Genomic DNA, 12,794 nt, shown 5'->3' with positions numbered 1-12,794 from the left:
TTTTTAGGTTCCGTATCGCTAATTCAATATCCGCAGGATTGGAAAGATCGATCCACGTAGACGCTTGGTTTAGGTTTGCTCCTTGGATGACGTTAGTTGGGCCTTCAAATTCTGCGGTGAAATAACGGATCCAGTTTTCTTCGGCTACAGCATTTACCATAGGGGCCGAGAGGGGCTTATTCATTTCTTTCATCAATCCCCAAAACTCGCTAGATTTTTTGGTTTGAAGTTTTAGTATCATCGCCTCGGCATCCTGTTGGCATTGATTTGCTTTATGGTGTTTATGCCAATTCTTGTATCCTTTATTTTCTATGCGCCAGTTTTCCCAATCACGCTCATCGTTAGATTTCTTTGCAATTCTTCGTAAGCGCCGTACACTTTTTCTTTTTTCAACCACCGTCTTATTATACGAATGGTTGGTGGTAGGCGTGATCTTTGCTTTCCCTGCTCCTTTAACCTGGAAAGCTAGGAGTAACGGTAGGTAGTTAGGTCTTTCCTTCTTGTCAGCCCATACTTGGTCTCTTATTTTCATCTCCCAGGTGCTTTTAATTTTCTCAATGTCTTTTTCACTTAGCCAAAGGCGAGTCTGTTGCTGGTTTAGCTCTATCATCCAGTCGTATGCTTTGAGTGTCTTGGATGTGGAACGCCATGTACAGCTGAGTAGGTTGTGGTCTCTGTGAATGGTTTTTTTGACCTCGAAACCCATCAGCTCGTGGATAAGCCCGTTGGAAATGAAGATATAATCCAGAGTAGCTTTAGAGTCGTTCCGTTCCCATGTTGGATAGTTAATTTGGTTTGGGAACAGTGACGACACATTTTGGATATTTCTTTTGGTGATCACTTCATTTACGGCTTTACCTCTTTCAATGGCCGGATCCAGGTGTCTCCGGTGTCTGCTTGCAATGGAGTCCCGGGCTTCTGTACATTTGGCGTTCATATCCCCGCAAATGATGAGCTGTATTATTTCAAATTCTGCATAAAGGTGGTCAATTGTTTCGGCAATGTTGTTGCAGAATACTTTGGTAGACATTCGCTGGGGGTTCCAATAGCAGTTTATGATGGCCACCATCTGTTGGGGGCCATTTTTCCTTGTGATCTTTCCCTGTAATTGAGATGTCAAGACGACTAGCATTTCATATGATTGTTTCCACTTTTTGGGTTCACTCAGTCCCGAACCAGATTTTATAACTGTTAGTAAACCCGCAGACGGTCTACCTAGCAGGCCTTTCGCTGCGGGGGAGATCAGCACAGAGTATCCATCGAGGGCAGGTTGGTGGACGAGCCAGGTTTTTTGCAAACAAAGAATATCAAACGGACCCATATCGACATCTCCAGGTGAAGTGAGGTGCATATGGCCTCTTGTGTTCCATGAGCCCAGATTATAGGCTCCCTTAACGGGTTGCTCGTTGCATTTATCGATGGAGGTTTTGTTATCGTCAATGTGTCGAGCTAACCCAGGTCGTTGCTATTTGCCATTGTTTTTTGACCAATTTGCCATAAGCCATTTCCATGGCCCTTTCGGTTGTCTTTCTTCTTCCGTCATTTTCTGCTGCATGTCAGCTCCATTTGTGAAAACCTCGGGGGATAAGCAGTCCGACCTTGTACGATGTTCATTGGAACCTTTGTCTTCTCTGTTGATTCTTATCGGGTGCTTTGTCCAGTCAGGATATTTTCTGGAGTGGTGACCGTTACTTAGCTTTGAGTAGTCTCTCACCCTCCAATCTGTGGGGTATCTTGTACCCCGGCCTTGATGGTATCGGCGACTGTGAGACTCTTGCCTTTCAGGAGTAATTTGCCTTTCGGTTTGCAGGTATAGATCTTCTGTTTTGGATCTATAATGGATTTGATGTTTAGATTTCTCTGTCAAAATCTCTCTGGGTGCTTCGGTCTCCGTAGATCTCTTGTACTCCTTCAAAGATAGGCCTAATTGATGGAATTCCTTATCGACAGACTCATCAATAAGATCGATGGCAGCTGCCTTCAGATGAATGAAAGCTTTTGCTTTCTTTTCTCTGTGATAGGGTTCGATGAGCACTAGGTCCTCTGTCCTGATCTTTTTCAGGGTTTTCATTTTCTTTGTTATCTGGAGAATTGTAGATCTATTTAGAATGCAAAAGTTTTTCTCCACTTCCATTTGTTCGAGCTTAAAGACTCGTATCGTTTCTTTGAACACCTTTTTGTTACTCGCAACATTTCTTTCCGCTCGATGTTTACAAGGACTTCTTTGACTGTCTTCTCTATCGCGCCTTTGTCGCTGTTTAGGAGGGCTTGTTCTTGTTTTCTCCCTCTCTATCTCGGGTTTATCTCTTTCCGGTCCTGGTTTTTTGGCCGCTTCCTTTCCACCTGCCAGCCTTGATGCGATTTTTTCCGTCTGGCACTGTTCATCTCTGTCCCTTTTAGGCTTTACTGTATATACGTCCTCTTGATCTTTGGGCTGTTTTCCCCTCAAGTCGTTGTCGATTTCCTTTGGTTTCAGAGGGACATTGTCCGAGTGAGTAGAAATGTTCATTAAGTCGCTAACTTTTAAGAATTCCTCTGTTGTTCTAGGCGATCTCTCGCTGCCCAGAGCCTCTGCTTTGGAGCAAACATCTTGTCGTTTTTTGCTCTCCGGCGATTTGGTCGGACCCTGATCCCTCCAGTCTTCTTTGGCCGTTTTTATGATGTCCTTCTTTGACTTTGTTATTGTTTTAGCCAGTTCAATATTTATGGGGTTTGTCTTTTGGGTTAAGGCCTGTGGCCTACCATCTGATTTTTCTTGCGCCAAAATCAACACGGTTTTCTTTTTTCCATTGCTTTGAGTCTCTGCTTTGACTTTATGTACATGTAATATGGAACATACTGAACCCTTTCTATTGAATTTGACTGTCCGCGGACATGTTCGGACAACAGTACCACCACCTAAAAACTCTGTGGAGGTATGTGTAATTGTTATATCATAACATAGAAACATTTAACTAATTCACAAAGCAACACACATACAAAGTATATGTAGTAATACTTAAGAAATGTAACCCATATATGTAACACAATAACCATTCATTTAAATACAATGTGTTCTAAAATGGAATATACCAAAAGAAGATAAAGTGGCTTCCAACATAATTACCTCACAGACACTCCACAACTAAGAGCAAGACCAGACGTACATTACATATCTTACCTGAAATATTAAGTGCACTTCATTTTACTCATATATTTATAAACTTTCTGTATTAGATAAAAAAAATATATTACTTTTTTGTTTTCTCACAGAAATGTGTAGTACTCTGGAGTGGCTAGAGGAGCATTTCCCACGAGAGGAAATGTCAGAAGATAGTGCACCTAATGGTACACACTTTACTATATGAACCAATTAATAAATATTATTTTGTATACATTTAACATATACTTTTTTTTTTTGTACAGACCATACAAAAATTGAAACTACTACAGAAAAAGAAGCGGTGGATAACACTCTGGAACACATAAACGAACGAAAAAATGGACCAATTTATGGCAAATTTAACCAATTTCAAAAACGTTGTGGAAGATCACTTAAAACTAACAACAAGATACCATTGTCCCACCTGTACTTGTCCCTCCTCACCATATCCCACTCATTTAACCCCAAACCCTCTCCATGGACCAAAACGTTTTGATGACATTTCCATCCCTTCTTCACCTGATCCCAATTATGTTGAAATCCCTAATTCTCCTGTTTTTGTTTCTGTTTCTGCCCCACCTTCTCAGTCATAATGTGTTAATATATGTCAAATAAAGCTACTTTTTTATATTGTGTTGTAATTAGTTTCAGTTCTTTTTGTTAAAACCAATTTAGGTGTCCACGGACAGCGCGGTTGTTCGGAAATGTTCGTAAATAGACAAAAATGTAAGTGTCCTGAGGACACTATATCTGTCCGTAATGTTCTAATGCAAGTTGAAACTGTTCTAAGAACACTCGTAGTGTCCTGAAATGTTCGTAAATAAACGAAAATGGAGGTGTGCTGGGGACGCTATGTCTGTCCGTATTGTTCGCAAGTAAGTTAAACTGTTCTAAGAACAAACGGCTGTCCGTAACTGTTCGTTTTACGTGTGATGCACTTTTAATTAGTTCAGTAGCCGAACACTGTCCGTAGAACATCAACGCGCATGCGCAAAAGCAATGTCCGTACATTGGGTGTCCTGAGGACGGCCGCTTTCTTAGCGAACATGCTCACGAAGCAATCATGTGACCGCGCCCACGCTGATCGCGTGTTCTCAATGCGGACACTATTCGTGTCCCCGAACAGTTTAAAAGTACATTTCCAAGTAATCCACAATATTTCTCATTAAAAACTCACCATACCACAAATCCCACATACTAATCCTAAGTTTCCACATAGATTTTGTGACTTTTTTAACCTTTCTGGTGTTCGATCTGTCTGCCGGACAGCGCTCATGTCCGCGAACCGCGTACAAGCACCCCTATAAAAGACCATGCCCTAGAGCTCATTCTCATTGTGTTTCTGGCTATTCCACAGAGCACACTGCATTTTGCTGCATACTTTGCAGATTTTGAGATTTCCATCTCCAAGCCGATGGCATCCATGGCTCCATTATTGCCACCTGGTGCTACATCTGCTTCAGCACCACCCCCACCCCCTCCACCACCAACATCTCCCCAAGGGCCTGAAGAGGGGAACAGGAGTGAGGATACAGAGGAGGAAGAAGAGGATGACGAGAATGAGGTAGAGGAAATCCCTACTACCCGCCCTTGGTGTGATTCTTGGGCGTGGCGGTGGTTTACCATTCATGCGAATGGTCCTAAGGCTCGTGCAAACCGTGTCACCTGCAATGAGTGCAAAATGGTACTCAGTCGCGGGAGGCATGGTTCGTACAGCTTTGGGACCACTACCATGAAGCGACACCTCAACTCATTCCACACTGGGGCCATTTGCCAGGTTATACCTTGCGAAGAGCGTAGTAGGTTGATTGCCTCTACTTCATCCTCCGTTTCTGATCCTGTCCTCACAAGGAACTCCTCTGTGGGACAGCGTCTTCCTCAAGCTGCCTCACAGGCCATACAGAATTCTGATGACCCTTACCTTTCGTGGGTCACAGTTGTATGTATATACTGTGACACAGTACTCTGCAGGGGGGAGCGACTTCGGAGTGCTTTTGAGACTATCGTCTCACAGCATGAGAAGACCTGCTCACTACCCAAATAAAACCCACTCTACATCTTCCTCTCTCAGCTCACCCTTTCTTATCCCTGTGGTTGATGCCCCCCCTTTACCCTCCTTTCCCCTCCTCTCCTAGTGTGTCGTGTATAAAAAACCAAAAATACAAAATAACAAAAATCAAAAATATAAGGCTTTTTTCAGAGCCGCCTTTCACAGTTAAAAAATAGAAGTGAAGATAAATAAAGCAGGGCCCTTTGTATTTCTTGAAAGTCCGCGGACAGTTTGCGAACATAAAAAAAATTGGGGTACTACCCTATTGTAACCATTGTATTTTTCTCTGTGAGGATGTGGTGGCTCTGAAAAGAGCCTTTGGGAGGTGTGTGTATGTCAAAAATTATAAATACTTAACACCTACTTCAAAATGGATGCTGTATTTCTGAAAAAGGTTGCAATGCATTTTGTACATTTCTCAGAAAAATCTGATTTCCAGCATAAGTAAGATGGACTCTATCTCTGCAAAAAATGTATGTACTACGAAACATAATATTTTCATTGTGAAAAGAGGACATGCCAAAATCTCTTAGGAAGGCACAAACAGCCTTATTAACATTATGCCTTGCTTTCTCCATTTGTGGACCACATGAGAAAGAACGAAGCCACATTTGTCTCTGCGCAATCCGTGAAAAAATTACTTTGGAGTTTGGAAACATGTCCATGAACTTCTGAAGTTCTTCTTTCATTGCAAATTGCAAAGAAATTCCAGACACATGTCCTAAACTGTTCCCTCCACAATGAATTACAATTATGTCTGGATGTTCCTCTATCTTCAAAGTTGTACAGAGAGGTAGCAAGTCCAACCACTTCCTTACACACACTCCATGCCAGTGCACTTCCACATGTGCGAATCCAAGATCTATAGATACTCCACAGCTTTCTGCATTCACCTTCAACCAATGTATCCACGAGTCTCCCAAAATCCACACAATCTGTTTTTTGAAACACTCAGCCATAGCTATCTGTTCTTCTCTCAGCAAAAAGAATATCTAGGAAAACCTCTCCTAAACTTTACTGACCAATCCCTTGCTACATTCAATCTCATTTGCATGCCTCCCCACCCCAAATTCCCCGGATGTAATACGCGGTGTCCTAGAACTACCGCCATGTCCGCGAACATATCGTAACATGGACAGCCCTTCTACCATTTCCATTTCACTCTCTGTGCCATTCCCTCATTGGATGTAGCTAAGAAATCACATGACCATCCAACAATCAAATCCAAGACCTCTGCATGTAACTACATAATCATAGATCAGCACTGCAAATGTACGGTGAATCTCTCGGAGTCTCATACCATTGGCAAGCATGATCTACGAGAAATACTATACAAGTTTCCAAGATTTCTACTTGCATGAACACAAACTACAGGTATGCATATTTTCTATACAGTACATGAACACATTTTCTAACCGACTTTTACCTTGTATAATCTGTAAAATGAATCTACGATAATTTTTTCATTGTCCTAAAATGAACTGTGACTTAGAAACCTTTATACTGTTTAATTTCTTTATACACACACACACGCAAATAATGTTAAACTAACATTTTTGAAATAAAATATATAGACTACATATAATCAAACAAAAATACATGCACACTCTATGATCAAATCTCAAACAATAATATTTGTACAAACACATAATTGGTTTTAATTTTTTTAATTTATATAATTACTTACCTTTATATAGGACAAGCAGGCTATGACATTGACTCACTAACACGTGGAAAAACAGGCTATGACATTGACTCACTATTACGTGGAAAAGCTTAGTTACAGGAATAGTGGTATACAGTGGTACATTATGAATTTCACAAGCCATAGTAAAGATATTTTCTTTCCTGCAGTTAGTCATAAGATAGTTTTAATGATTTTGAGGAAGGCGCTCAGCATTTCAATTTAGAAAATCTATGTCTAAATTAAAAACAGTGCTATATACAAATCAAATTACTAATTTCTTTCTTTTACAATTGCAGTGAAGACCATTCTCCTGAAAAGAAGCATCCGAATTTGAAGTCCAAAGAACAACTAAGAAGCAAACTGCTCATTTTAGAAAAAAAGTAAGTAGAATGTTACCATAATATTTGAATTATTACTCAAACACACTGTAACGTTAATTCATGCTATTTCTGTGCCTAAAAATAGAGATTCTGCACCATTCTGACCAAAAATCCCCCCGTCTTAAACAGTGTTTTACTGGCAGAATGGCTCACAAATTCCTATTTTTCGACACACAAATTACCCAACTCAACCGCTAGAATTTAGATGTTGTAGAACAAACAACTGTTTTAATTGTATAACTTTAGAAATACTATTTATACTTCTCCCCACCACTGGCTTACTTTTTTCTGTCATCTGAACCCCAGTTTAGTAACACATTAATTCAAGAATACCCATCCCTAGTAGTTGTACTTCCCAATGCACAATCACACACCATTACATACATCTTTATCATCTAAATCAAACACTCATGCACACAACACACATGCATTGCAGAACACCCCAACCCATACCTTCTGTATTTTTTTCAACAGACCCTAAAGAATGCCTACTGAAAAGCAACTCTGTAGAAAGGAACGCAGAAGTAGAGCAAATGAAAAGAAAAGTCTCCAACATAAACATCCATCTATAGCAGAATTTGTAAAAAAAAGTTGAAACACAACAGCTAATACAGTCATGTAGTGAAACAAAAGAAGTTTCTAGTAAAAAAACTTTGCCTCCTCTATCGAAAAGTAAAACAACCCAAAAAACAATGAACAGAAAATCAACTATCACTACAAATAAAACTTCTTCTATAAATCTTGATATAGTACAAAGTAAGCATACCAAGAACAGCATTCTAGCCAAAATGTTCCGTCACATAGTCCTTCAAAATCTTATAAAAACAGGAGAGAAACCAGGTTCAAGACTTCAAACCTATCGTAGGAAAGTAATCTTAGAAGCGTTGATAGACAGTGCAATTCTTCTCAAAAGAAAGTTATTCATTTTAGTGTTAAACAGAATGAAACCACTAACAAAACTAATAACTAAATTACAAAAAAGACTTCTCAATAAACGAACTGTCAACAGAAATAACTTCTTAAATATCTGTGGAGGTGAATGGAGTCACACTACAAGCACAGAACCATACTTTAATGAAGAAGCGTACAAACAAAAGCAAACAAATACAATTGCCATACATAGCAGTGGTCGAGGTTATGAAAAAGTTAATAATACCATAATGGAACAAGAAGTACTCCTTACAAAAATATGCCCTGAAAACGTAGATTTACCCCTCCATTCAACTGAATCAGAACATCTAGTGTACAAATGGCCATGCACGTCAATGTGTAACATTCCCAAAAAAATGTTCAAGTCTTTTCGCCAATTCCTCAATCAATATGTGAAAAGCAAAGACAAAATCAAAATTAAACTACTTCAAAATATGGATGCTTGTCCAGTACGCAAGTACACAGGACTACAAGGACATTCATTGGCCTGCAGTACAGGACCTACTTGCAAAACAACCTTCCATGATATCAAAATGATATCAACACATCATGCAAGTATAAGAAATCTAGTTTATAAACTGTACTATGCTAAAAGTCCTGCTTTAGCACTAGCCAATTTAAATAACATTCTTCTACATAGTACAGCAAAAGACCCACTAGAAGAAATCAACTATATCCAGGCAAAATATTTTGGAAGTGAAACCCTCTTACAAGATGAATTAGCTGTAAACGAACTTCGTAACAATTCTGCACATGGCAACCTTTCACTACACACATACAAAAAAGAAATACTAAAATTTGAAAGTACTTCAGCTGAAGTACCAAACCACGTGTGTGTATGTTGCCGCAGAACTTTTTGTCATACAAAATAGAAGACAATGAAGATTTTAAATGGTTTGAATTAGCTCTCTACCTTATAGCAGAAAACAAATGCGAAATAACTGACCCCATAATACTTTGGAGTTACTGCACTACAAAACTTGACAACAACCAAACTCCTTCACGTGCTATCCCAAATAACTTGGAATTATATCCACTACCAAAACCCCTTCCACAACTTAATTTGGATGAGAGCATCATAATTCAAACAGTGCACCCATTTCAAGCAATAATACGCCTTCAACCAAATATTGCAAAATTACCTCCCTCTGAATTAGTGAAAGGTATTCATGGAAAATGAGTGTATTTACCATTAGATCTAAAAGAAAATGTGCACACTCTAGTAGTGCAACGTCCAATGCAACAATCTTTAATTATCTAGGTAAATGGAGTACCTACAAAATACAAAAAAAATTGGCAACAACTGGTAGATTTACATAAAGTTAGAGAAGCCCTGCAATATCTTAAAGAGAATAATGAATATTACAAAGAAATTAATATTGAAGAAAACTTGAAAGATACAACTGAAATAATTCAAGAGACGCAAGAAGCTGGTCAATTTGAGCTCCTAGATCCTGCTACAATATCACACACTTTAGACCATTATACAATTCATCCATTGCACTCTAATGACACCATAGAAGATGCACTGGAAACGTACCAAATGCGTCAAACAAAAGGATCACCAATCAGCATATGGGAAAAAAGTATAGAAGCACGTGTTTTTCCTCTACTCTTTCCGACTGGCAAAGGAGGAAGATACGATGATAGACCTATTCAAATATCAGCATCAGAATATCGCTCATTACGAATGTATTCTGAAGATCCCAGATTTCAACAAAATGAAATAGCAACTTTATGTTACGGAGTTGCACACATATTAAAATCAGGATCACACTTTCAAAATATGACAGCTACACAATTATTACAAAAAGTTCAACAAAAAGATGAGGTTTTACAAGCAAATCTTACAAATCTATTAGCAAATATGCGTGCAACTAAAGAGTACTGGTTTCGACGTCATGGAGATGTACGTTGTATGATCAGAAACCTTGGCCCACCCACTTGGTTTGTTACATAAAGTTGTGCAGAATATGCATGGGAAGATTTACATGCTTTCCTAGGCATATCAAACGAAAACAAAACAAACATAGATATACTAACACCTGGAGAACTTTGTTCTCAGGATCCTGTTAATGTTTCAAGATATTTTCAACATCGCTTCATTGCCATGCTACATTTTATTTGTAATACAACTGTTCCTCCCCTTGGATAAGTGCAACACTCCTTTTGGAGAAAAGAATACCAAGCCAGAGGAGCACCACATGTCCACATGCTTTTATGGATTAGAGATGCTCCTAAATTTGGTCAAGACAGTGATGCCACTGTTTTACAGTTTATTGAAAAATATGTCACTTGTGAAATTCCATCAGAATCCACAAATAGTGATCTTCATGCAAACATTTTACAATTCCAGAGACACAAATGTGGCAAATATTGTCGTTGCAAATACAAAAACAAAGGGAAATACTACACCAAATGCTGATTTGGTTTCCCTAGACCAGTTACAAATACAGGTCAAGTGAACAACCTCATGTCTTCAGTTAGACATAGTGTTAAAGGTAAGTCACCTAAAAATACATGAACTGAGAAACACAGGAAACTTTTTTATTTCACCCTTAGACCTCCGCGACTTCCACTAGTATCACAATGATTTTAGTATCTTTAGTGTTGCATTAGTGCGTGCAGAAACCGAAGACAAAGAGTTTCCCTACTTCGTTTGTCAAAAATAGAAAGTGTTTGTCTGCACACATCTATCACTGCGCTACTAGGAAGTATTCAATATCAACCAGAGTCAGTTTCATAATTTTCTTCCTGTATTTTATTTTCTTGCCCTTAAGGATGACACGTGTTTCGGCACTCTTAGTGTGCCTTTATCAAATCTGGGCATTTTGTAACCTTTGTGAAATCAAACAGAAAAGGTGCAAATAATATCAAGTATGACGATCAGCGTCAGAACATAGTATACATTTTTGGCATGTCATTTTCCATTGCAATTCAAACAAAACACATCATTATGCATTTAAATCAAAAGACAAAACGTTACCATCACAGTGCCCAATTATTGTGGTCAAACATAAGGAAAAAAGGGCCCCGTGTAGAGTGGAGGGAAGAGAAACATCGAATTGGACCATGGGAAAGAAAAAATAAAGATATATATGGGTTTATGGTTAGGTTTGTGTTCACTTATTTCACTTTTTTATTTTACTTTATTTTATGCTTCTTTTTTGCATCAGCCTCAAGTAATGCTTACCTATCATCGGAGTGTAAGTTCCTATCTAATGTCGTGATCATAGAACGAGTCCCATCAGACTCACAAGCGCCTATAGCACTGAAAAGGAAATAGAGAAAAGGAAAGGATAAAGGAAAGACAAAGCAAACCGTCAGGTTTCCCAGGTTTGTTCCAGTCCCGTGCTATTAATGTTTTCTATACCCACAAATTTTGTTTATTTTTGTATTTATATTTTATTTTCATCTCTTCACGTGTTCTAATAATCTAGAAGTCTATCTATGATTTAGTGAACATTGGCAAGAAAACACCCATTGTGTGAAGATTCACTGTTTTAAGTGTCAATTGTTTAGCAAAGTGTTCATTTTAAACTTCTAAGCATTAGCCGACGTGACGCTCGTAAGCGTTATAGAAGTTAAAATCCGTGTACGGAAGTATCACGGACTAACAGGCCGCATGTCAAAGCATGCCTGTTTAATACGGGCCATTCCCTGATTGGTGGGCTACTCTGGTGGGCTTACGCCAGACCGCCTGGGCTTACCTTCAAAATCCAGGTTCCTGCTTCACGCGTCGGGTTGGGAATACAGACCGCGTGAGTGTGAATGTGTATGTAAAGTTGTCAAGGCAACCCTGGAGTCCTTTCTCAGTCTCTATCCCCTGCCTTAGTGTCGGCCATATTTTGGGAAAGAGTACTTCTACTTGTACTGATGTACATTACTTTGACAGTTAGCTATTGCGTGTGAGGATATGCAAGCTAATTCACAAGTCATGTGTGTGTTTTCCTTGTCATTTTAAAACAACTGGCGCATTTAAATGCATTCTATTGTTTGCAATACTAAGTTACAAATTACACGAGTCCAAGGACAAAGCCCCATATGTTGGGAGTCCACGCTCGCATTGATCTATGGGAAATGTAGTTGTATGATCGTGTGTCATTACAAATTCCCCCATTTCGATGGAAGTTAGGTAAATTAAAGTTACCATCTTGCGGTACTGTTGGTCATTCAAATTACTGGATCGCACAAATCCAGAGGCACAGTCCCATATGTTTGGGGATCCTAACTTACTAGTGATTTCTGGGAAATGTAGTTTTTACTGTATTTGCTCACATTTGTATTTCATTCTCCTAGTTAACCAGTTTTATCAAAAAATTATTAGACATTTCATTGTCCGCGTTCAATCCCGTTTGCATACATCTGAAGTAATTGATAAGTTTGGCCTCTTCCTGGCATAATCGCAATTCGTGGTTGCCCCCTCTTCGTCCCAGGGTTACCTTTTTAAGTCCAATAAATTGAATATTACGTTTATTATCCATTTGGTGATGTTCAGCTATTGGTAGGTGCTTTTCTTGACTCCCGATGGTTGCTAAGTGTTCCAGAATCCTGGTACGAAGTTCTCTAATGGTACTCCCAATGTACATTTTCCCACACATACAT

This window comes from Ambystoma mexicanum, chromosome 6q, assembly GCF_040938575.1.
Source record: "Ambystoma mexicanum isolate Mex_15411 chromosome 6q, UKY_AmexF1_1, whole genome shotgun sequence".
NCBI lineage: Eukaryota > Metazoa > Chordata > Amphibia > Caudata > Ambystomatidae > Ambystoma > Ambystoma mexicanum.
This window is presented reverse-complemented; position numbering follows the sequence as displayed.